General features: G+C 35.4%; 1 protein-coding gene, 1 non-coding gene and 2 pseudogenes across 4 annotated transcripts in view; 2 read left to right on the top strand and 2 right to left on the bottom strand.

Moving 5' to 3' along the window:
* The window catches only part of SLC35A3 (solute carrier family 35 member A3), an 84,235-nt gene that overhangs the window by 57,217 nt on the left and 2,837 nt on the right, over positions 1 to 24,181 (bottom strand). The gene's annotated exons all lie outside the window — the stretch shown is intronic.
* Positions 7,744 to 8,620, top strand: LOC143649967 (pleckstrin homology domain-containing family A member 3 pseudogene; annotated as a pseudogene).
* On the top strand, positions 8,957 to 11,530 carry LOC143650914 (protein kish-A pseudogene; annotated as a pseudogene).
* On the bottom strand, positions 10,294 to 10,409 carry LOC143651142 (U5 spliceosomal RNA). The gene has a single exon (XR_013159875.1). It is a non-coding gene; the product is annotated as a U5 spliceosomal RNA (small nuclear RNA).

A 24,181-nucleotide genomic window follows, 5' to 3' on the forward strand; every position in this document is an offset into this window, starting at 1 on the left:
GAAACAGAATACAATAAAACAAGAAAATGTTTAAAGATGTTTCCCTTTCTTCCTTCCTTCCTTCCTTCTATCCTTCCTTCCTTCAAAAAAAAAAAAAAAAAAAAAAAACTATATTACAAAATATGAAAGGTCTAAAACCAATGATCAAAGTTTCTGCTTAAGATGCTAGAAAAAGAGTAAATTAAAACCAAAATAGGAGAAGAGTAAAAGGTCAAATAATAGAGAGAAATCAATGAAACCAAAATAGTTATTAGAAGCCATCAATGAAAGTGATAAATGTCTAGCTAGCCTGAACAAAGAAACAAAAAACAAACGATCAGGAATGAAAAATGAGGCAGCATTATCAAATCCAGAGGCATTCAAAGGATAGTAAGGGATATTCTGAAAAATTCAATGTCCATAAGTTTGATAACTTAGATGAAACAGGCAAATTCCTAAATCTCAACAAAAAATTTTAAAAAAAGGAAACTGACTCTGTAGTTAAACACCTTCAAAAGAAAAATCCAGGCCCATATGGTTTTATTAGTGAATTCTACCAAATGTTTAAGGAACGACAATTCTACACAAACTCTTAAAGAATATCGAAGAGGAACACTTTTTAACTCATTCTATGAAACCAGTATTACCCTATTACCAAAACAAAATCAAAATATCAAACACATAGGAATATATTTAACAAAATTTTTTTAATTGCATCAAAAACCACAAAATATATCATAGTAAACTTAACAAGATATGTATAAGACACTGAAAACTACAAAAAACTCCTAAGAGAGAAAAAATATGGAAGTATTAAACTTTACCACCAGGGAAACAAGATACTGTCTCAAACATTAGGGACTCCAAAGTCAATCTACCAAACCCCTGATCTTGAGGCTTGCTCTTGTGAAGCTTACTTATATAGCAGAGAAGCTTCGCTACCTATAGTTATGCCTAAGAGTTACTTCCAGAGAACCTCTTTTGTTGTTTTAGTTTATGGTGTATTAGAGTGGCTAGAGGGAAGTACCTGAAACTGTTGAACTGATCAGAAGAAGCCTTGATTCTTGAAGACGACTGTATAATTATATAGATGTTACAATGTGACTGTGTGATTATGAAAACCTTGTGTCTGATGTAATTGTCTTGGCTGTTGTGAGGTATAATTGAATATCAGGATCTTTACCAACACAATTGCTTAAAACGTGTTAAAAATGTGAAAGTGTGAACAAAGCTACTGAACAAACTATTCTCAATGCAAATATTTATTTTAATAAATTAACAGATCCTCAATATGTTCTCTTTCCTGAAATGGGAATATTTTTGAGTAACAAAGATATCTTGGGCACCTTTAAGCCTACCTTTTTAGTTTCAATCTGAAGAAACTGAGATGTTAGGCAATCAGTAGGAACTGGTGGGATTTCCAACTGAGACCTTGGCAAATAGTCATCTAACTGTGCTCCCTTCTACCACTTTGTAGTTGTGGTACCTGACTGCTCTTTTCTGGTTGCTTTAAAACAAAAGCTTGCCTTTCCATGAAGATTAAATTGGAGGCATAGAAATTTCCATGTAATAAGCATGGAATTCAGTTTTCCAGAAAAATTGCAAGGACATAAAACTATACATAACAATAATGCTATTATCATACCAATAAAATGACTAATTCTTAATTATTATCTAATATCATCTAATACAAATAGAGGTTCAATTTTCTTTAATCATTTCAAAATGTCTTTTTGTTGATTTGTCTGAATTAGGATCCAAACGAGAGTCACAAATTGCATTTTGTTGATATATCTCTTAAATGTCTTTAAAAATATTAAACAGTTAAAAAAAAAATCAGATAACCACTGCCCACCTCTTAGAACGGCTAAAGTTAAAAGGACTGATAGTATCAAGTATGAGAACGGAATTACAGCAAATAGAACTCTTTACACATTGCTAGTGGGGACAACCACTTTGATAAACAGTTTGGCAGTTTCTTGTTTAAAGAAAACAATCTTTCAATATGACCTAGCAATTCCACTCGTGGGTCTATATCCAACAGCACTGAAAGTTATGTCTTTACCAAGACTCGTGGTATGAATATTCATGCCATTTTTATTTGTAATAAAAAGAAACTGGAAAAACCCAAATTCCCATCAATATGCGAATCGCTAAATATATTGTGGCACACCCATACAATGTAATACAACTCAGCAATAAAAGGGAATGAAATACTGATACATGCTAAAACATCAATGAATCTCAAAAACATGCTGAGCAAAACAGTTTAGACACAAAACTATATACTACATGATTAAATTTAAATGAAATTCTAGAACAATAAAAACTAATCTGTAATAGAAACAAACCTATAATTGCCTGTGGCTGGGAAATGTGGATGGAGGTTGACTGTAAAGAGGTACCAAAGAACTTTCTGAAGTGATGAAATTTTCTATATCTTGATTGTGTGGTTACATAATTGTATTCATTTATCAGCACTCATAAACTCTACACTTAAAATGGGTACGTTTATTGTTTGTACAATTATAATTCAATAAAGTTGACTTGAAAAGAGTAGAGATCGAAGACAGACTAAGTAACAGCAGCATTTCTCACCAGGTTTTCCATATGGCTTTGGTTCTGGCTCTGACTTCTTTGGATTAATGCCAAGGATGTTCTGCTAGCCTGTTCTATTTTTTTTTTTAACTAATAAAATGAGTTTATTTCATGTTAAAGTTTTCCAAAAAATTCACTTGTAAAATTATGTGCATGATAAGCTTTCACCAAGGGATTAACAATTTGCAAAACTGTTTTCTCTTCATTATTCAAGTATACTGATTTAAAAGATGTTAGAAGAGAAAATATTAAGTTGCGGTCAATGTTTAAAAAAGAGAGTTAACATAGGGTGCATGGGTGGTTCAGTGGTAGAATGCTTGCCTTCCATGGGGAAGACCTGGATTTGATTTCCGGTCCATACACCCCACCCCCACCCCCAAAAATAGAGTTAACACATTAAATCTGCAGTATAGTATAAAACAAAATTTTAAAAACATTTAGGGGAAAAAAAAGTTGTACTTTCCTTTCAAAAAGCTTTAAACCTTGTTACAAAATTTATATTTTGACTAGTGCATTTCCTAATATAACTTATGTAGATAGTTTGATTAAACACCATTAAGTACTTGGAATCTCAGGTAGGACATGAGATTTCGTTGGTTTGTCCAGAGTGATGCCCTGATGAATCCCAGAGTGATTCGATCAGTGAGTGGAAAAGTATTTGCAAAGCCCCCTTTGGGGAATGGTGAGAACAGGGAGAAATGCAACTTTCCCAACTTGAATTCTTGATATTCTCACAAGCAGCGTGGACAACCAAAGCTACAGGCTGAGCCCCCAGTCTTGAGGTTTGTTCATATGAAACTAAACCCCACAAAGGATAAGTCAAGTCTACTTAAAATTTAGGCCTAAGAGTAACCCCCAAGAGAGCCTCTTTTGTTGCTCAGATGTGGCCCCTCTCTCCAGCCAACACAACGAGCAGTCTCACCACCCTACCCCTCTCTATGTGGGACATGACTCCCAGGCGTGTAGACCTTCCTGGCAACATAGGACAGAGATCTTGGCATGAGCTGAGACTCAGCATTAAGGGATTGAGAACACCTTCTCGACCAAAAGGGGGAAGAGTGAAATGAGACAAAGCATCAATGGCTGAGAGATTCCAAACAGAGTGGAGAGGTTGTCCTGGAGGTTATTCTTATGCATTAAGTAGATTTCATCTTGTTATTCAAGATGTAATGGACAGGCTGGAGGGAACTGCCTGAAAAGGTATAGCTGTGTTCCAGTAGCCATGCTTCTCAAGGATGATTGAATAATGATATAGCCTTCACAATGTGACTGTGTGATTGTGAAAACCTTGTCTCTGATGCTCCTTTTATCTGCCTGGTCAAGTAACAAGTAGAACATATGGAATAAAAATAAATAATAGGGGGAAAAATGTTAAAATAAATTTAGTTTGAAATGCTAGTGATAAATGAAAGTGAGGAGTAAGGGATATGGTATATATAATCTTTTTTTTCTGTTATTGTTTTATTTCTTTTTCTGTTGTCTTTTTATTTCTTTTTCTGAATTGATACAAATGTTCTAAGAAATGATGATGATATTGAGAATTACTGAATATATATGCAGAACAGAAAAAAAAGGCTTTAAACTTAAGTGATGTTTACTAAGAAATGCACACTGCATAAAACAATCACAAGGATCTTCTAAAAATTTAATTTTTTTTTACTTTGCAAATGAATCAATCAATACAGGAGAAAAGAGAGGAGCTTGCTTTCAAATACACATTAACTCCTTAATTTTCCTGATAAAAGACAATCAGAATGAAAATTCAGTACATTCCAATTAAAAATATAAATTACTGATAATAAATGTAAGATAGTATTGTATATATTTAACAACACAAAAGTTCAAACATTTTCCAAAAACACAAAGCTTGTGTTATTCCAGAGAAGAAAAAATAGAACTCACATTTTATCTAAGTGCCTTACAGAAACCTGGAATATTTACACACTTTATAACACTGTAAAAAATCTTTGGTGGTGACATATGTATTAAGTTTCCTGAAAACACTTTAATACTTTTCTTCCATCAATCTATGTAGTAAAGTATTTATGATTAGAATGCTGGCAGTATCATTTTCTAGCCAAAATCTACATATATGATAGTGAAGTATGTGGAGGGGATCTTATGCAGGACATAGATGTTTTTCCATGATTAATTTCTTAGCAAAAAAGGTTAGGCTGTTCTTTACTCCACCCCATCATTCCCATGATTCCATTTCCCACTCTGAACTCTTTGAATATGAGCCCTGCTTATAATTTCTTTACAGCTCTCACAACCAAACCCCATTTATAGTTCTAGACATATGATCCTTTCTTTCCTTACCTCATAATTATTGTAATAGCTGTAATACACTGAAACAGATTCAACAAACATTATTTAGTAACTATACTTGACTAGATACTTTGATCACAGAGAGATCCTACCTAGAAGGAACAAAATTTAGCTTATTAAATTTAGCAATTCATACCTCCAACTGAGTATACACCAAACACAAATAATATAGTACCATGAATATAAGGATAAATTTTTTAACAATGAAAAATATGCATAATGATGGAAAAAATGATTTTATGCATTTCATTTGAATTTCAGAGAGAAAAGAAAATAATATTCTTGTCACATATATATATATTAGAGGATCAAGCTTTGAGGAAAGAATACATAGACTTCTATGTATCTCAGCTTTGTAAATCGACATTAGCAAAAGAATTCTAACATGAAATCACAAAACAGCATTCCAGAGCTGAAAGATGCTTTAGAAATCAACTAGTATAACCTCTTCATTTTGAAAATTAAGAAAACAGTGACCAGAAAAGTTAGGTGACTTGTCCAAAGTCACATAACTACCAACTGGAAATAACAGGTTATAAAGTCAAATAAGTATCGAGTTCCCTGCTTCCCAATACATTCTACTGTAGAATTCTAGAGGACTTCTTGGTGGCCTCTATCTCTGTATGGAAGGAGAGAGAGATGTCAGTATCAGGCATCTGATTCTCCTGGAAAATGTCAAACATTGATTTCAAATCTGTTCATAAAAGCTTTTTGTTTATTCAGTGTAACCAAGGTCATAAGGTATCTATCATAAAAGCAGTGCTCTAAATGCAAATTTAAAGGTCAGATACTAACCCAGGTATACTATATTTACAATTTTGCTTTTTCACTTCCAAGCATATACAACATCAATACAAAGATTCCAATCTACAGTATATGGTATTTTAACTATTTCATTATATACCTGTAATTATTATTATACCATATTAGCATATGGCATTTGACTATTTCATTATATATGTGTAATGCTATTAAGGATGATATAAACAACTACTTACAGACTAATTTGCAATGGCTGACCAATGTATAGTATATATAATCTTTAGGTCTACAGAAGGTATGTGAAGCCTATTATTCTACTGTAACAATAAAATCTGTATTTTGCTGAAATGTTTCCAGCTACTAAGTCCCAGAAACTAAATGTTTAGTCAATGTTTTCAAACTGTAATGAAATTTATATTAATTTTTAGACTATTAATTTTTCAAGAAATTCTGATTTTTTTCCTTCTATTGTAAAGGCAGAAAGCTAAATTTCTAAGTTATGATTTTTTATTATTATTTTTACTTATTTATTAATTTTTACATGTGCAGGCACCAGGAATCGAACCTGGGTCTCCAGCATGGCAGGCAAGAACTCTGCCACCGAGCCACCATCGCACCAGTTATGATTTTTAAAGTGAATAATATTCACATTCTATCCAAACACTATTCCTGGAATATACTCCTAAAATACAATACAATAATGCACTAGAGGTTAGTGACATAGTAGAGTATATATGAAAACACAAGTGATGAAATGCTATACAAATATAAATTAACATTATTAACTAGTCAGAAATAGCTACAGGCATAAAAACAAACCTTTTTAGTTTTTTTTTTTAATTCAAGTAAATGAACAGAAAAAAGAAATACATACAGAAATGCTGAATTCAGGTAGAATTATTTGATAATTATCTTCCATGAAACCAAAATGTTAAAACTGTAACTTGTAGCCATATGCCAAAACAAAGACAAATACAGTTCATCACAACTGGCTTTACTTCTTACACTGATGTTTATATATCTTTTCTAACTACCTAAGAAGTATACATAGTAATTCAAAAGAAGTAGCAACAATATGTTGTATTTGAACTCTATATAAACCTGTGGAAAAATCCAAAAATCTTATTTTTTACACAAGTGAAAGTAATAAAAGTCCCAGGTAACTTACACTATAAGTATAATCAACTTTTTTTCCATGACAGAAACAATAAACATTAACTTCTACTGAATTCATTAACTTTTAACTGCTTAAGAAAAGCAAAATCCTGCTCAGTAAGACTTAACCTTTACCTACAGGATCCTATTACATCTAAATTAAACAACTTTTGTTTCTCCTTCCCCTCCTTCCTGGAGGTGTCAGGTGTCTGTTTACAAAAGATACTACTTTTGTTTTGTTTTATTTTGTTTTTTTGGCATGGGCAGGCTCCGGGAATCAGACCCTGGTCTCCAACATGGCAGGCAAAAATTCTGCCACTGAGCCACCATTGTACTGCCCTGTTTACAAAAGATAATCTAACCCATATGTAAGTTTATAGTACCGTCAATTTTTAACTTGAATTTTCACAGACTGCAGAAGTTCCATTCCTATGATCAGGAAAAATCAATAGCATTCAAATATTTCTTCAACTATACAAATATAAAACCTATTTGTATATGGCACTTGTATTTGGCATTCCAATTTTTTAGGTAAGAATTGTTCAATAATGCTGTACTCTTTACATAAAGTCAATGATTTGGAAAATATAATGACTTAAGTACAGCTCTAAGATCTCCTCCAATGTGGGGTGCCATGTAAAACTATATTCAAACGAAAATAAACAGGGTGCCTGGGGCAAGGAAGGTAGATAAGGAGGAGGTAAGGCAGAGGTACAGTCACACCGCAGTTCACCTGGAGATGCCTGAGCCTGCACCTCGCACAGCCAAGTGCAGCACTCACCAACCTGGCCTCTAAGGGCCGCAATATCCGGGTTGCGTGCCTGGGTGGCTAGTGCTCTCAGGGCCCCAGGTGGGTCTGGAAGAGCTGGCCAAGACTCTGGACCCTCCCCATCACTGCAGTGGTGCCGGGTCAGAAGGGTGCATGGCACGGGGATTTGCAGCATGGAGGGGGTTCTGTATAAGTGGCCCAACTATCTCACAGGTTGGCAGCCTCCTGGGTTTGTTTTAGATAATGGAATACTGTCCTACTATGATTCACAGGATGATGTTTGCAAAGGGAGCAAAGGATGTGTAAAGATGGCAGCTTGTGAAATTCAAGTCCATTCAACAGACAACACAAGTATGGAATTAATCGTTCCAGCAAAGCAGCATTTCTACACGAAAATGATGAACGCGGCTGAAAGTCAGAAGTGGCTGGTTGCTCTGAGGAGCTCCAAAACATGTTTGACTGATACTAGGACTAAAAAAGAAAAAGAAATAAGTGAAACCAATAAAACACTGAAAACCAAAATGTCTGAACACCGCCTCCACTGTGACCTAATGCAGCAACTTCATTCAATCCAAGAATTTGTTCACCATGATGAAAGCCATTCATCTTCCAGCATGGAGAACATACATGAAGCCTCTTCTTTGCTTAGTGCCACCGTAATACAGTCATCACAACACTTGAGGAATGTGCGAAGATAAGTGAATGCCATTTAAACCTGAGATGTTTCAACTACCCTATCCTGACCCCACAGTTTCTCCTGTGTCACCTTCTCCTTTTGAAATGATGAAGGGTTCTGTCAGCCACCCCAGTTCTTGCAGTTCAGAGTAGCCGCTCTATAAAAAGAACCAGGATCTACACATCACTGATTATCCCAGAGACACTGAAGAACTTAGACAGACTTGTTCACTGTTCAAGAAATAACACTTCATAGAAATTTGGCATCTGCAGCCATTCCTGAAGAAAGCAGATCAATGGACAAAAAAAAAAAAATCTGAAACAGAAGATCCTCTTCCATTCTTCTCTTCCTGAGGAAACATAAGTGTCCAACTTCTCTAAGTATAGCTATGCAAAAGCTGCTGTAATTAAACTATTGCTATAGAGAGTAGTTTTTCCCTTTATTAGGATTTTGCTGTACTTTTCTAGACTATTTTGAAAAAAAAAACAGTACCTCTGAAATGTATTTTATTTTTAGTTTATTTGCAAGAGTAGTTTCCTAATACCTTCACAGTGTGAATGTGTATTTTTCTTTTCTTCTTTTAAAGAAATGATGGTGTGACATTTTGAGTCCATTAAGGACAAATGTAGATATTTTTCTAAAACGCTGTGTGGGACTGATACCTTTAAGTGCATATTGTGCTTATAAACATGAAATCTTATAGATGTAAGGTTTCAGTTTGAGAAGTGTGATATAACTTGTGCCATGAACCAAACAAATGGTCACTTTTCCCCAGCTAAAAGTCAGTTACAACAGCAGCTTGAGGGTGACTGTACTGTGTTCCTTCAAGCAAAAAGGAATATTAATATTCTAAATATTTTATACTCAAATGCCATGATATATTGAGGAGTTTTTAAAAATCAGACAATGCTGTTCTTCATATGTGAAGTTTACACTACTGATTTGTAAATAGCAAATGTTGGGTTAAAATATTTAATTTTCACTTAGTTACTGCTCTGCTGCATAGAAAACTGATTGCATTCTAACTTTTGTGACCCACCAAATTTAAGATGTATATATATTGTCATTTACATTAATATAGAAAAAAGGTCAATGTGGTAGTGACCTTGCAAACTTAAACCAGAGAAATAAATGACTTTCAATGGATACAAAAACAAAAAACTGCAGTCCTTTGCACCCTCCCACCTCCCCACTCCTGGTGCTGTTCTACTCTATCACTTTCTGCTGTGGTCATCATTTACAGCACTTGCAGTTTAAGACAGGAGTTAAAGATATTCTACAAAGAACAGAGACTAGTGAACTTTCACCATTTAGTGAAGGTTCTAAACTAAGAAAATTAGGGATTGGAAGAAAAAAAAAGTATCACAGAACTCTCAAGATGGCAATCAACCATCAAATATTTAAGACAGTACCTGCATCAGTGATGCATAATTGGAATAAGAAGATTAGTATGGCCCACGAACAGGGATGACATGCAATATAAAGCATTCCATCTTTCTCAGAGGTTGCCAGGGGTTCAGAGGGAGGGAAGGATGAACAGGTGAACCACAGGGAATTTTTAGGGCACTGAAATTGTTCAGTATGATACTATAATGTAGAATATACATGACATGCATTCATCAAAATTCATAGAACTGTATAACACAAAAAATGAATCCTAATGTAAACTAATGTGTCACTATCGGTTCATGAATTTTAAGAAATGTACCATGCTATGCAAGATGTTAATAGGGGAAACTGTGTGAGGGAAAAGAAGCCACATGGGAACTCTCTGTACTTTCTGATCAATTTTTCTATAAACCTAAAACTGCTCTAAAAAATAACACATATTATTTAAAAATATATATTTGAGACATACTTACTATGGTCAGGCACTATGAAAGCACTGGGTACATGTGGTACCTTGGAGTTATGTGCTCCAGAAACATGTTCTTAATCTTATTCCATTTCCGTCAGTGTGAACCCACTGTAAATAGGATCTTTTTTTTTTCACTTTGAAAGTCTTTTATTACAACACACCTTAATAAGCTCTGTAAAGACAGAGCCTCAAAAAATTTGTTAAGAACTCATGCTTGTTTCTCTCCACGGAAATATTTAGTAAAAGGTGAAAGATTTATACAATCTGAAGAGAAACCAGAGTAAGTAAATGGGATCTTTTGATGAGGCTACTTCAGTTAAGGTGTTGCCCAACTCAGTCAGAATGGGTCTTAAACCTATTACCAGTAGTCTTATAGAGAAGGCTACAAAGAGAAAAGCCACAGGGAACAATCAGAAGCTGGAAGTCAACAGAGCTCCTAAGAGAAAGAAGATTCAAGCAAGGACCAAGGATCACTGGTGGTCAGCCTCAGAATGCCACAGTCTCTATGGAAAAAGCATGGCCTTGCTAAATGCCTTGATTTTAGATTTCTCCTAGCCTCAAAACCATAAGACAAAAAAATTCCCATTGTGTAAGGCAGCCCATTGTATATTACTTGTTTTAGCAGTGGGAAACTAAAACAGTACATAATGATGAACAAGACAAACAGTAATCTGTTTTTTCCACGTAGCTTACTCTTTAGCTACGTGGAAAAAAATAGTATGCAAATAGTTCAAAAAATAGTTAAAGTGTGCAAAATTCTATGAGAGGAAAGTATAGGGCATAACAGGGAAATGTTATATAGAAATTATGATACCTTGTACTACACCATGTCAACTTGGTCAAGCTCAAACAACATTTCTCCAAATCCCTTTCTTTGTATAGTACCAGGTTAGAATTGGCCAAAAACAAAATCTGTACAAGATTTGAAAGGTAGAAGTAAAGCAGGAGCCATTACTGTCTGAAGACTATCAGGGTAAAGGTGATAAGACTGACAAAGACGACAGAGGTGTCCGCAAGTTCCAGGCTATCCTTGCTCTCCCCTGCACTAGGTCAGCTCTTCTTCCTAACTGCTGACCCTACTACTAATCAACAGTAGCTCCGGACTGTGAGAAGGACAGGCGGAACCGGCACGCCTCTTTGCGGAGGGCCCAGAAGGGTGATGTGGCTGAGGCTTTGCCGGCCTCATCATATCTGCCATTTTCAATTTTCAGAGTTTGTAGACTATAATCTTGCTGCTTATATGTACCTGTGCTTATATCCAATCCTTGGCACCCTGCCTCCTGGACAGAAATAAAACTGGACTGTTGGGCATATTTTGGAAGTGTGCCAGATTGGTGAACGACAGAGTCCTTATGTTGCAGTGTGCTGTACAGCGATAGCCGTCAGAATCCTGTTCAGGCAGTAGCTTGGAACAATGCCAGAATTTAACTGTCATCAGATTTCAAAAGAAAAGGGACTTATCTGCAGAAAATAATGAAGAGTGGTTAACCCTTTTATCTCTGAACATTGACTGAGATAAATTTCCAGCTGCTGTTCTCTATTTTTGTGTTATTACTATATAAATAATTAAGATGTAACTCATAAGAGCCTAATATGTCAGTAACAGCCTCAGTACTGTGACTACAATATTACATTCTGCAAATGTTGTCTGTTATGTCAAATATCAGTTTTTAGTGAGGTATCTCCAAGGCAGGTGGCAGTAAATTACTAAATAAAAATAAAATCAGTAAATTACTGAAGTTCCTTTACACTGTGATTTGAAAATGATAAATCTTTATAGAATGAGATCTTTTTTGGACTAACTTTTTTATTGGGGAAAAAGGGACTTCAATTTGTGTTGGTAAGGACTGCACTCTTATTTAATAATGCTTGCTTTTCCTTTGGCCACACCATTTTGAACACTAACAGAGTACCTCTACTCTTAGTAAACTCTATAGTTTATTACAGATTTTCTAAGTATTTAAAATAAGCCTATGCAGTTCTTAAGGAGGGAGGTAAATAAGATGTGACTTAAGAATATTATTAGGAAAATGTTCATATTAGCAAGGGAGTTTATAGCCAACGGGTGTATACAGTAAGCCTCTGAGACTTATGGCCAACTATAGATAAACATCTTTAAGCATAAACTTGACCAGCTTGCTATCTGTCTCTAAGAAGACTACATTCTTTAGATGAGAAGAGCAAAACAGAACAATTATAGAATAATGACAAGTGTTTTTCATTATTTTTAATGTCAGGTATTCGAAAATGAGACAATTATTTTAATTGCCCATAACACAAACTCTTACTTTTGTTCTTTTTTTAAATACAGCACTTTAAATCTAGTCTATGTTTTGTCTGTCAAAATTTGAATTGGAATCTCATGAATATTTTCAGTACTTTATAGATGATGATAAATAGTTTTCATATTAAAAAAAAAACCAAAAACGTAGTCCCAAGCCCTCAACCAGATTCTTTTTTTTTTTTTTTTTTTTTTTTTTTAAAGAGAGAGGGAGGAAGGGAAGGAAAGACAGAGAGAAGGAAAGAAGGATGGAAGGAAGGAAGGGAGGAAGAAAGGGAAACATCTTTAAACATTTTCTTGTTTTATTATATTTTGTTTGTTTGTTTGTTTTTTACATGGGCTGGGGCCGGGAATCGAACCGAGGTCCTCCGGCATGGCAGGCAAGCACTCTTGCCCGCTGAGCCACCGCGGCCCGCCCCTCAATCAGATTCTTGACTGTGGAAATAAGAGTCAACAATTACGCAGAAATGACAGTTTTCTATCAACTTTTCTACCACCTCCGTGTCATGGTCCCACTCTGGCAGCAGGACATGGCTGCCTTTCCAGATTCCTTTGAAGCTTTGATTTGTCTACCAACCCCAGTGTTTCAGGAGAACATGTTAGTGGCTTTTCTATGATTCTATGATTCTCCAATACCCTCTTCTTTAACCTTTACTTCCTGTGCTTTTTCCATAATTGTGAGAGGTCTTATTCCATAATAATGAAGGGCTCTGCTTCCCTAATTGAACCCTAACTAAAAGTTATTGGTAACACAGTGGTTCTATGATGATAAATAGGGTACCAGAACTATAAGCATGGGAATCTGGAATTGGTTCTCTGATCTGACTAGATTTAAAGCCATTAATGAACCTATTATAAGGGGTAAAGGAGACATATCATCATGCAGAGGCAAAGGTTACTTAAATTTGTCATTTGCAGATATCTGTCATCAAGTGTCTATAGAAGATAAGGCTTTAAGGCTTCGGGGTGATTGAGTAGTTGGTACCACAGAATTTTGTAAATATTAGTATAATGGTGTTCACTAATTACTTTTTTCCCCCCACTAATTACTTTCAAGTACACCAAACAACTTAGAGAAAAAAAATAATGAACTTAAGGCTCCAAATTCACAGCTCAAGGTCTGGGTAAGAAAGCAGAAAGTTTCCATGGCTAACCTAAGAAACTTCATCTCCTTTAGCTATAGAGTCAATATTTCTGAAAATCAAATCCAAAATCTGATCCCAGGGTAGGCTTAAATAAATATAAGGGAAATTGAACTTACAATTTTGCAAGATCTCAAGAGAGTCTATATTTTTAAAGTCTCTGTATCCTATCAAATTACCAGATAACTAAATATGCTTGAAGATTACGCTAGGCTGAATAACAGTCCCTCAAAATATGAGGTACTATATATGAATTTGGCCTCCAAAAAGAAGTCTGACCTAGCTCTAGACCCCTTGGAGACAACCTCTAAATCCTTGGAATTTCCCCATAGGAGAGTCTCTTATTATTCATGGTGGACCTAGCACCATACCTGGTTCATAGACTAAGGAGATGATGGGTTCGGCCAGTCACAACTGTTAGGGGGTGCTAAGTCTTAGAGGGGCTAGCTACATCAGAGAGATCAACCATGCCATTACGGGGCTGAGCCTCTGAACAGTCAAGTCAGCCCGACCTCCCAGACCTCTGGGAGGGGAAGAAAGCTGGAGATGGGCATTGATTCCATCAAGCATGCCTATGTAATGAGATTCCATATAAATTCAGGACAGTTGAAGCTCAAGTGAGTTCAAAAATTGATAACGACAGCACTGTGCCAGGAGGGTGATGCATTCTGACTCCAAATGTGGAAGCTTGCATTTAGAATCCTCCCAGATCTTTCCCTATGATCCTGGTCTTCTGGTCTCCAAAACTGCGAGCGAAAAAATTTCTGTTGTTTTAAGCCACCTAGTTTGTGGTAACTTGTTATGCAGTCACAAGAAACTAATACAAGAAACTTTTTTTTTAATTAGCGTTCTCTGTGTTTACTCAGGCAGGAAGCATTTAATACATTTGAGTTGTAATACTTAAAAACTTATTCAGTTATTGAAAAAACTTGATTATACTGAAGAGTGTACACAGCACTTCCTGGCATATAGTATGTGATACTCTAAAAATAGACATGGGAATCATTAATAAAAGAAGGATATCAAATAAATGAGTTATTACTCTAGAGTTCTACTCTCATGGAAAACTCAGTCCATCTCTATGTTCACAAAACTAAATGGTTGAAAGTATATATTCTAAGAAGCAAGAAGCACTGGTGTCAGACTGAACACAAGTTCAAATACCAATTCCATAACTTAATACCTATGCAATTTAACCACTTTACACATAAGTTTATTTACTCATTTAAATAACATTTTTAAGTCTTTTCAATAAATGGGCTTGCAAAAACTGGATATCAATAGTCAAAAGAATGAAAGGGACCCATATCTAAGACTTTATATAAAAATTAACTCAAAATGGACTAAAAACTTAAATATAAGAGCCAGTTCTATAAAACTCCTGGAAGAAAACATAGGGAAACATCTTCAAGACCTAGTAATAGGTGGTAGTTTCCTGATTTTACACCCAAAACACAAGCAATGAAAAAAAAAGATAAATGAGAGTTCCTCAGAATCAAAATCTTCTGTGCCTCAAAAGATTTTGTCAAAAAGGTGAAAAGGTAGCTAACTCAATGGGAAAAAAAATTTGGAAACCATGCATCAGATAAAGGTTTGATATCCCGTGTACATAAGGAAATTATACAATTCAACAACAAAAAAATAAACAACCCAATTATAAAATGGGTAAAAGATATAAAAAAGAAATTTTTCTGAAGTGCAAATACAAATCACTAAAAAGCACATGAAGAGTTGCTCATCTTCTTTAGCTATAAGGAAAATGCAAACTAAAACTACAGTGAAATATTATCTTACATCTGTAAGAATGGCTGCCATTAAACAAACAGGAAACTACAAATGTTGGAGAGGATGGGGAGAAACTGGAACACTTATTCACCGCTAGTGGGACTGTGTAATGGAATAGCCACTATGGAACAGTTTGGTGTTTCTCAAAAAAACTAAACATTGCAGTGTCATATGACCCAGCAATACCACTACTTGGTACATACCCAGAAGAACTGAAAGAAATGACAAGAACAGTCATTTGTACACCAATGTTCACAGCAGCACTATTCACAATTGCTAAAAGATGGAAGCAACCCAAGTGCCCATCAACAGATGACTGAATAAACAAAATGCAATATATACACACAATGGAATATTATGCAACAGTAAGATGAAATGAGGTCTCAAAGCACATGACAACATGGATTTACTTTCAGGACATAATCCTCAATGAAATAAATCAGACACAAAAGGATAGATACCCTATAATCTTGATATTATGTCTCTGGTAAAGATGGCAATGTCAAGGCTCAGGCCAGCTGATTAAATTGCTCTGAATAATAGGCCATTAAGTGATCAGCTCCCTGACAGAAAGTCAATGCAACTTCCTCTGACATTTTGCTCTAGCATGATATGGATGAAGATTTCAAGGACAGATGGAGAATGTGGTGCTCTCCTGCCCACATTACCCTCCCCCTTCTCTCTTTCCTTTCTCTCTTCTCTTTTTCTTTCTCTCTTTCTTTGCCTCTCTATATTTCTTTTTCTTTCCTAAAAATAAAAAATAAAAATAAATAAATAATATTTTAAAAGGGAATGCAAGGAGGTAGACTTGACCAAAGTAATTCTTCTACTATTGCTCATTTTATTTAGAAAGCATCAATTTCTTTATTTTAAGACATAAAAGGCAAAATAAAGTAGAGATTTTCACTTTTTTGTTAATGTCTTTGTTTTCATGACTAAAAAAATCAATAACAAATAATCAGACATAAACATTTATTAGCTAGGAAAGAATTCCCAATTTTAAGTCATCTGTCCATACTAACTATTCTCAAATAGATTGCTTTAAGCATGATTTATCACCCAACTTCAGACTTACTACATGTCAAAACACACCATCTGCAATCTATCTATATGCAAAAAGCCATATAGAATATAATCATTTTAGTTTTGATCTCCAGGCACAAACTTAATAAAAAGGTTCTAGCACCGTCTCATTATTTTCCAGATAAGTATTACAGTATAGAAGGGTAAGCAAGATATGTTTAGGGTGCCTGGACAGATCAGTGACAGACTGTTCACCTGCCATGTGGGAGACCAGTGTTTGATTTCCGGCCCAGGCATCCAAAAAATAATAATAATACATATATATTTAGCTATTTAATTTAGCCTGAGGTAAACCTGAAAGGTGGTGGCCTTAAAATGTTTTGCTTCATAGCATTTATAAATGATAAAAATTTTAGAAAACTGTGTTTATCCATGAAAATAAATTAACTGAAACTTAACAGAACATATAGAATAATCTGGGTTTTATGGATTTATGCTCTGAGCAACTATTAAAAATTCAAAATTTTTAAATCCTAGCTGTTAAGTGTGCTTAGGGAATTAAGGAAAGATTATCACCTGCCCCTATGGACAGAAATTCAATATTAGAATTAGAATGCTGAATTTTTTTTTTTCTAACCAATATTTTTTCTAAACATGAAATTGCACTCTCAAGTAAGCCTACTGTCTTAGAAGTTTACATATACTATGGCTTATAAGCAATATAGAAATACATCTTAATTACGCTTTCTCAATGTTTACTATACAATTTTCACTTCCCTCTTATCACTGACTGATACAGACAGGCTTCAGAATCTCCGAACTCTAAATCAATCCTCCACACAATAAATATCTTAATAAAATAAAATAAAATCACTTTCTGTTCCTGTTTGTTAAGGGAAAATCACATTCCATCCCTACTGCAAAGAAGATAAAATCCAAACTTCTTCAGAGAACAGCCCCTCATAATCTGGCCCCAACTTAAATTTCTTGCCATAAAATTTACCTATCTCAAACACTTGTACTTCCATGCATTCTCTGAACAAATATTCTTCTTCTTAATTCTTTACCCTTAGCTGTCTATGGAACTCTGTATCTTACAGGACTTAAAATACCAGGTCTCCCTTCAGAAGTTTTTCTAGTTCTTACAAACAGATAAATTCCTTTCCTCCACTATATTCCTATGCCATTTTGCACATCTTTTATAAATAGCATTTATAAGTTTTATCAAAATAATGTTTACATATAAGCATTTCCTTCTTTTATTCATTATTGTATTTCCAAAACTCCTAACTTGTGCCTATCACATACTAGGCAGTTACTATGAATTTATAAAAGAATAAATTCCATATTGTTATATTCCAGAAGGGAAGAATGATCGCTTCTTGAATTGTCTCCCTGAATTGTACATAAAAGACAGAGGCATGTCCAAACAGGTTCTCATTAAATGTTTTCTGAAAATGGTAGCTTCACCAGAGAAGTTAAAATAGTAAGAGAACATTTACCCAGCATACACAGAATGTCAGGCATTGTGCTAGGTGCTTTACAGGCACGCTCCCTTTAAGTTTCATTTAATCTGTAAAGTGAAGTTCTAAGATATTAAGTGTATAACTTACTGTTGGACATTGAATAATGTCCCCCACAAAAGGTATGTTCAGGTCTCAACCCTGGTCCATGGGTGTGAACTGATATGTAAACAGGACCTTTGAAATTATTAAAGTGTGCTCAAACTGAATGAGGGCAGTTCTGATAAGGCTAAAGCTCTCATAAGCAAAGGAAATTGGACAAAGAACAGTGGCCAGAAGCTGGACATAAGCAGAACCCAGGAGACAAGGGAGAAGATGCCACCATGTTCACTGCCATGTGGCAGAAAAGCCAAGGAACTCCCAAAGATTGCCAGCCAGCCAGAAGATACCAACCCTGGGTAGAAACAAGCCTTCCAGTCTTTGAAATCACAAGCGAATAAATTCCTATTGGTAAGCCAATCCATTGTACGGTCCTTGTTTTAGGAGAGGAAACGGAAACACTTGCTTAGCATGTATCAGAGCTCAGATGTGAACCAAGATTTCTCTCACTCAAAAGCCCATGGTCTTTGCTATAAAGACAAAAGTGTTTAAGTGTGTCTGAATATTAAGGAGGCAGTCACCATAATGGGTGAAGGTATATAGCTCTGGAATCAAGTTCTGGCTCCATCAATTAATAACTTGGGCAAATTACTTAACCTCTCTGTCCTTACTTTTCTTCATCTATAAAATGGTGATAATTAATAGTATGTAGTGCATAGGGTGGTTCTGAGGATTAAAGGATATAAATCAGGTAAAATGGCTAGTATACTATACTTCCTCGTTTGAGTGTTCAGACTATCATTATAAAACTGATTTAGAGAAAATGCTACTTTTAGATGTTTAAAGTTGGTTGTATAGTATCTATGAATTTTTTAAAAAATCCTTTTGTGCAGTTTTTACAGAACTAGGCAGATAATAATAAAGTTACATGTAGATACTTTCTTATTGGAACGAACTTGTTTCTTAGCTTTTTTTTACATGGGCAGACACCAGGAAATGAACCCAGGTCTCCGGCATGGCAGGTGGGAACTCAGCCTGCTGAGCCACAGTGGCCCACCCTGTTCTTAGCATTTTACCTGATAATGTAACTTAACAGCTGTAGTTTCTAATTTCTACTATGCTATCTGATCCAGCATACCTTTCCAATCAAAACAATTACTCTAAATACACAGCAACTCATCTTAAAATGGTTCTTTGGCAGTCTGAGTAACATTCTAACTTCTAAAGCCAAATATTCATATACTAAACACTCAAATTTACATAACAAAACAAATCCAAAAAACAATTATTGAAAATATACAACCACAGAACTGTGCTCCACTATTTATGGAGACAATTCGGTTGAATGTATTTAGCATACACTTGGTTTTTTGGGTTTTTTTATTTAGCGTACACTTGCTTTTGGAGAGTAAAAATCTACTATTAAACTACTAATTCATACTGATCTGAATTTTAGTAAATTCATACCCACAAAGAAGATTAACTAATGGTTTGATGATGTTCAAGCTATTTCAGCTACCCAGACCAGTCTACAATTTACTCTTACATTTTTTGCAATTTCACAAAAAAATTCCAGAGCAGATTAACATCAAATAAAAACTTGCCTCCCTAAAATTTTCAGGAAAAAGAAACTTAAAAGTTATACCTCAGCAGAGGTAAATAATGAAGTGAGGGACAAGAGTTAAGAGGATGTTCAGATCTCCTATTTGGTGAGGATGTGTTTACTAGTTTTCTGTCTCTTGGGAACAATGAAATTATCCAAAATTGAGAATGTTGATGGACTGTGGAGTTTGGGCCCTCTACATGATGCGCAATGAATACAGGTGGCTGAAGGATGCACTGATGGAGAAGTAGATTGGCTAACGATGGTGTATGCTTATGAATGAAGGCTTTGCTGCTACAAAAAGGAACAAAGTCATGAGGCATGCAAACATGTGAATGAACATGTGGGAATATTTGGTGAGATAAAATAAGCCAGAAACAAAAAAACAACATTGGTATTATCACCTTTAGAAAATGCTTTTAGAAAACAGAGGCCTAGGTTGTAAGCTTTTAGAGCAGATACATTCAGTCCAGAGTGGTGATTATTATTTCTGGATTTTGAGAGGCTGTTTTAAATATATAACCTGATATTTAGAGATAAGAATGAAGCTGAATAGATTGGGGGTTAAAGTAATGCAGAACATAGGGGTAAGGAAGACAGTGTCTATATTTTAGAACCATACATACTCTTTGAGATCAATGGAAAAAAGGTTTATTTGATCTGGAACTGAAATTTTCTGTAGTACATAATCGAATTCAACCTATATAGCTCATTTGAACGAGCACAGAATGAGAAAGAGGTCCTTTAATCCTGTATAGATTATTATAATGCCTGGAAACATCCTAAAGTATATTAACCAGATAATCACAAGTACTGGCAAAGTCCCCTGAGGGAGGGGAGAAAGATTACGGAACTATTAAACCTTACCATCAGGGAATCCCCTGATACTGTGTCAAACTTTAGAGACACCCAAATCAATAGGCCATACCCTCGATCATGAGGTTTACTCATGTGAAGCTTATGTAGGTAGCACAGAAGCTTAGTCTATCTATAGGCATGCCTAAGAGTTACTTCTGGAGGACCTCTTTTGTTGCTCAGATATGGCCTCATTCTTTCTAAGCCCAACTCTGCAAGTGAAATCATTGCCCTCCCCCCTACGTGGGACATGACATCCAGGGGTGAAAGTCTCCCTGGCAACGTGGAAGAGGACTCCCAGGGATGAACCAGACCTGGCACCGTCTGGATGGATCAATTCCATCCTGACCAAAAGGGTCAGAGAAGTGTGATTAATAAAGTATCAGTGGCAGAGAGAGTTCAAATAGAGTCAAAAGGCTACTGTGGAGTTTGCTCTTATGCAAGCTTCAGGTAGATCTTGCTACCTATCATAACCTACCAATCCCCAACCAGGACCGTTCCAGCCAATCCTAAAGAACACCTAGGGCAATTTATAAGATTCCACAAGGGTTCCAGGCACTAGAGTAACTTGCCAGAAACCTACCAACTCCAGATGGGTCCCTGGTCCAGGTAAATCCTGAAACCTAGCCCAACCTCTGCAGAACATCAGGTAGTTCCATATCCCTACCTCATATTAGTGACAGACCCATCCAATACCAAAAATTTAGAATTGCCATAGCCCAAACAACCCCAATGAGAGGTATGGAAAGATCAAAGGTGATGGTGGAATTATACATAGAAGATAGGATTTAACAAATGAATATGAATGCTGAATCATTAAATTGAAATCTCTTTAAGTCTCCAGTATTTTAGAGCAGCTAGAAGTAAAAACCTAAAATTGGGGCGGGCCGCGGTGGCTCAGCGGGCAAGAGTGCTTGCCTGCCATGCCGGAGGACCCCGGTTCGATTCCCGGCCCAAGCCCATGTAACAAAAAACGGACAAACAAACAAAATATAATAAAAAAATAAGAAAATGTATCCCTTTCTTCCTCCCTTCCTTCCTTCCATCCTTCCTTCCTTCTCTGTCTTTCTTTCCTTCCTTTCCTTCCTCTCTCTAAAAAAAAAAAAAAAAAAAAAAAAAAACCTAAAATTGTCAAATTGTAACCCATGTCAAAGTCTGAAATATGTTCTACAACTAATTGTGGTGCTGTGCTTGGAAATTTATAGCTTTTTTTGTATAAATGTTATTGTTCACAAAAAAAGTCGATTGTGATGATAAAAAAGTATTTAAGCCTGCTAGCCTCCTATATTCTGGAGCAGCTAGAAGGAAAAATATGAGAGGACTGTATGGTAGCCCATGACAAACTCTGGGTTCTATCCTGTAACCATTTTTTGAAGAGTACTTTGAAAACTACTGCCTTTTTATTCTTTGCTTTGTACACATGTCATACTATACAATAAAAAAGGTTTAAAAAAAAAAGCTATACTTCACAACCACTGGATGTAATTAAAATCAGGCTTTCAATTGAGAGGTTACTTTAATTGATTCTGTTATTTGTCCAGTCATTCATTAAATAAATTGAGTTCCTACTGTATCTCGATTTCAAATATAATTCCTGGTGGAGGCAGCCTAGGAGTGTATGAATGTATGTAGGACCTAGGGCAAATTATTTGACCTGTTTGACCTTCAATATTCTCATCTGTAAAATGGGAGTGATAATAATTGTCTTAACTCAAAGCTTTACTACTAAAATCAGGTGAGATCCTAAATATGAAACAAAAAAGCACGTTCAAATACAAGGAGACTATTAATAAAAATCTGAACTAAATTTATACAACAAAAGTTATCCTTGTCTCCAGGAACACTGTAAAGGAATTTGTTTCATGATATGATGTAAAGCAAATAATAATTATTAAGAATATAATACATCATGCTATCATACTCAAGTATTGAGGTGCTAAACAAACTGAAAGATACAATTACTTCCCTTAAAAAGTTTACATTCTAAGGGTGCACATGTGGCTCAGTGGTGGAATGCTCGTCTTCCATTCAGGAGACCCAGGTTCAATTCCCGGACCATGCATCCACCCACCCCCACCCCCCAAAAAGTTTACATTCTAGTGTGGATAAGAAAATTCACAAATAAATATAGTACAGTACAGATTTAACACGTGTCAAGATTCATAAAGCCCAACACACAAAAGAAAAAGGATGTTTGGGAGTTTTTAACCCTTTATTAAAGAAGTTGTGGATTATAGATAAAGAATATTTTGGACTAATGGTAGAAGTCAAGAAGCTTTAAAAGGCAGCATTTAAGATACTATTAAAAAAAATAGGTAGAAAAACCCACAGCTAATATCATCCTCAATGGGGAAAAATTGAAAACTTTCCCCCTAAGATCAGGAACAAGACAAGGATGTCCACTATCACCACTATTATTCAACATTGTGTTGGAAGTTCTAGCCAGAGCAATTAGACAAGAAAAAGAAATACAAGGCATCAAAATTGGAAAGGAAGAAGTAAAACTATCACTGTTTGCAGACGATATGATACTATACGTCGAAAACCCGCAAAAATCCACAACAAAACTACTAGAGCTAATAAATGAGTACAGCAAAGTAGCAGGTTATAAGATCAACATTCAAAAATCTGTAGCATTTCTATACATGAGCAATGAACAAGCTGAGGGGGAAATCAAGAAACGAATCCCATTTACAATCGCAACTAAAAGAATAAAATACCTAGGAATAAATTTAACTAAAGAGACAAAAAACATATATAAAGAAAACTACAAAAAACTGCTAAAAGAAATCACAGAAGACCTAAATAGATGGAAGGGCATACCGTGTTCATGGATTGGAAGACTAAATATAGTTAAGATGTCAATCCTACCTAAATTGATCTACAGATTCAATGCAATACCAATCAAAATCCCAACAACTTATTTTTCAGAAATAGAAAAACCAATAAGCAAATTTATCTGGAAGGGCAGGGTGCCCCGAATTGCTAAAAACATCTTGAGGAAAAAAAACGAAGCTGGAGGTCTCGCGCTGCTGGACTTTAAGGTATATTATGAAGCCACAGTGGTCAAAACAGCATGGTATTGGCATAAAGATAGATATATCGACCAATGGAATCGAATAGAGTGCTCAGATATAGACCCTCTCATCTATGGACATTTGATCTTTGATAAGGCAGTCAAGCCAACTCACCTGGGACAGAACAGTCTCTTCAATAAATGGTGCCTAGAGAACTGGATATCCATATGCAAAAGAATGAAAGAAAACCCATATCTCACACCTTATACAAAAGTTAACTCAAAATGGATCAAAGATCTAAACATTAGGTCTAAGACCATAAAACAGTTAGAGGAAAATGTTGGGAGATATCTTATGAAACTTACAATTGGAGGTGGTTTTATGGACCTTAAACCTAAAGCAAGAGCACTGAAGAAGGAAATAAGTAAATGGGAGCTCCTCAAAATTAAACACTTTTGTGCATCAAAGAACTTCATCAAGAAAGTAGAAAGACAGCCTACACAATGGGAGATAATATTTGGAAATGACATATCAGATGAAGGTCTAGTATCCAGAATTTATAAAGAGATTGTTCAACTCAACAACAAAAAGACAGCCAACCCAATTACAAAATGGGAAAAAGACTTGAACAGACACCTACCAGAAGACGAAATACAAATGGCCAAAAGGCACATGAAGAGATGCTCAATATCCCTGGCCATTAGAGAAATGCAAATCAAAACCACAATGAGATATCATCTCACACCCACCAGAATGGCCATTATCAACAAAACAGAAAATGACAAGTG

The sequence above is a fragment of the Tamandua tetradactyla genome, chromosome 11 (genome assembly GCF_023851605.1).
Source record: "Tamandua tetradactyla isolate mTamTet1 chromosome 11, mTamTet1.pri, whole genome shotgun sequence".
In the NCBI taxonomy this organism is placed as follows: Eukaryota; Metazoa; Chordata; class Mammalia; order Pilosa; family Myrmecophagidae; genus Tamandua; species Tamandua tetradactyla.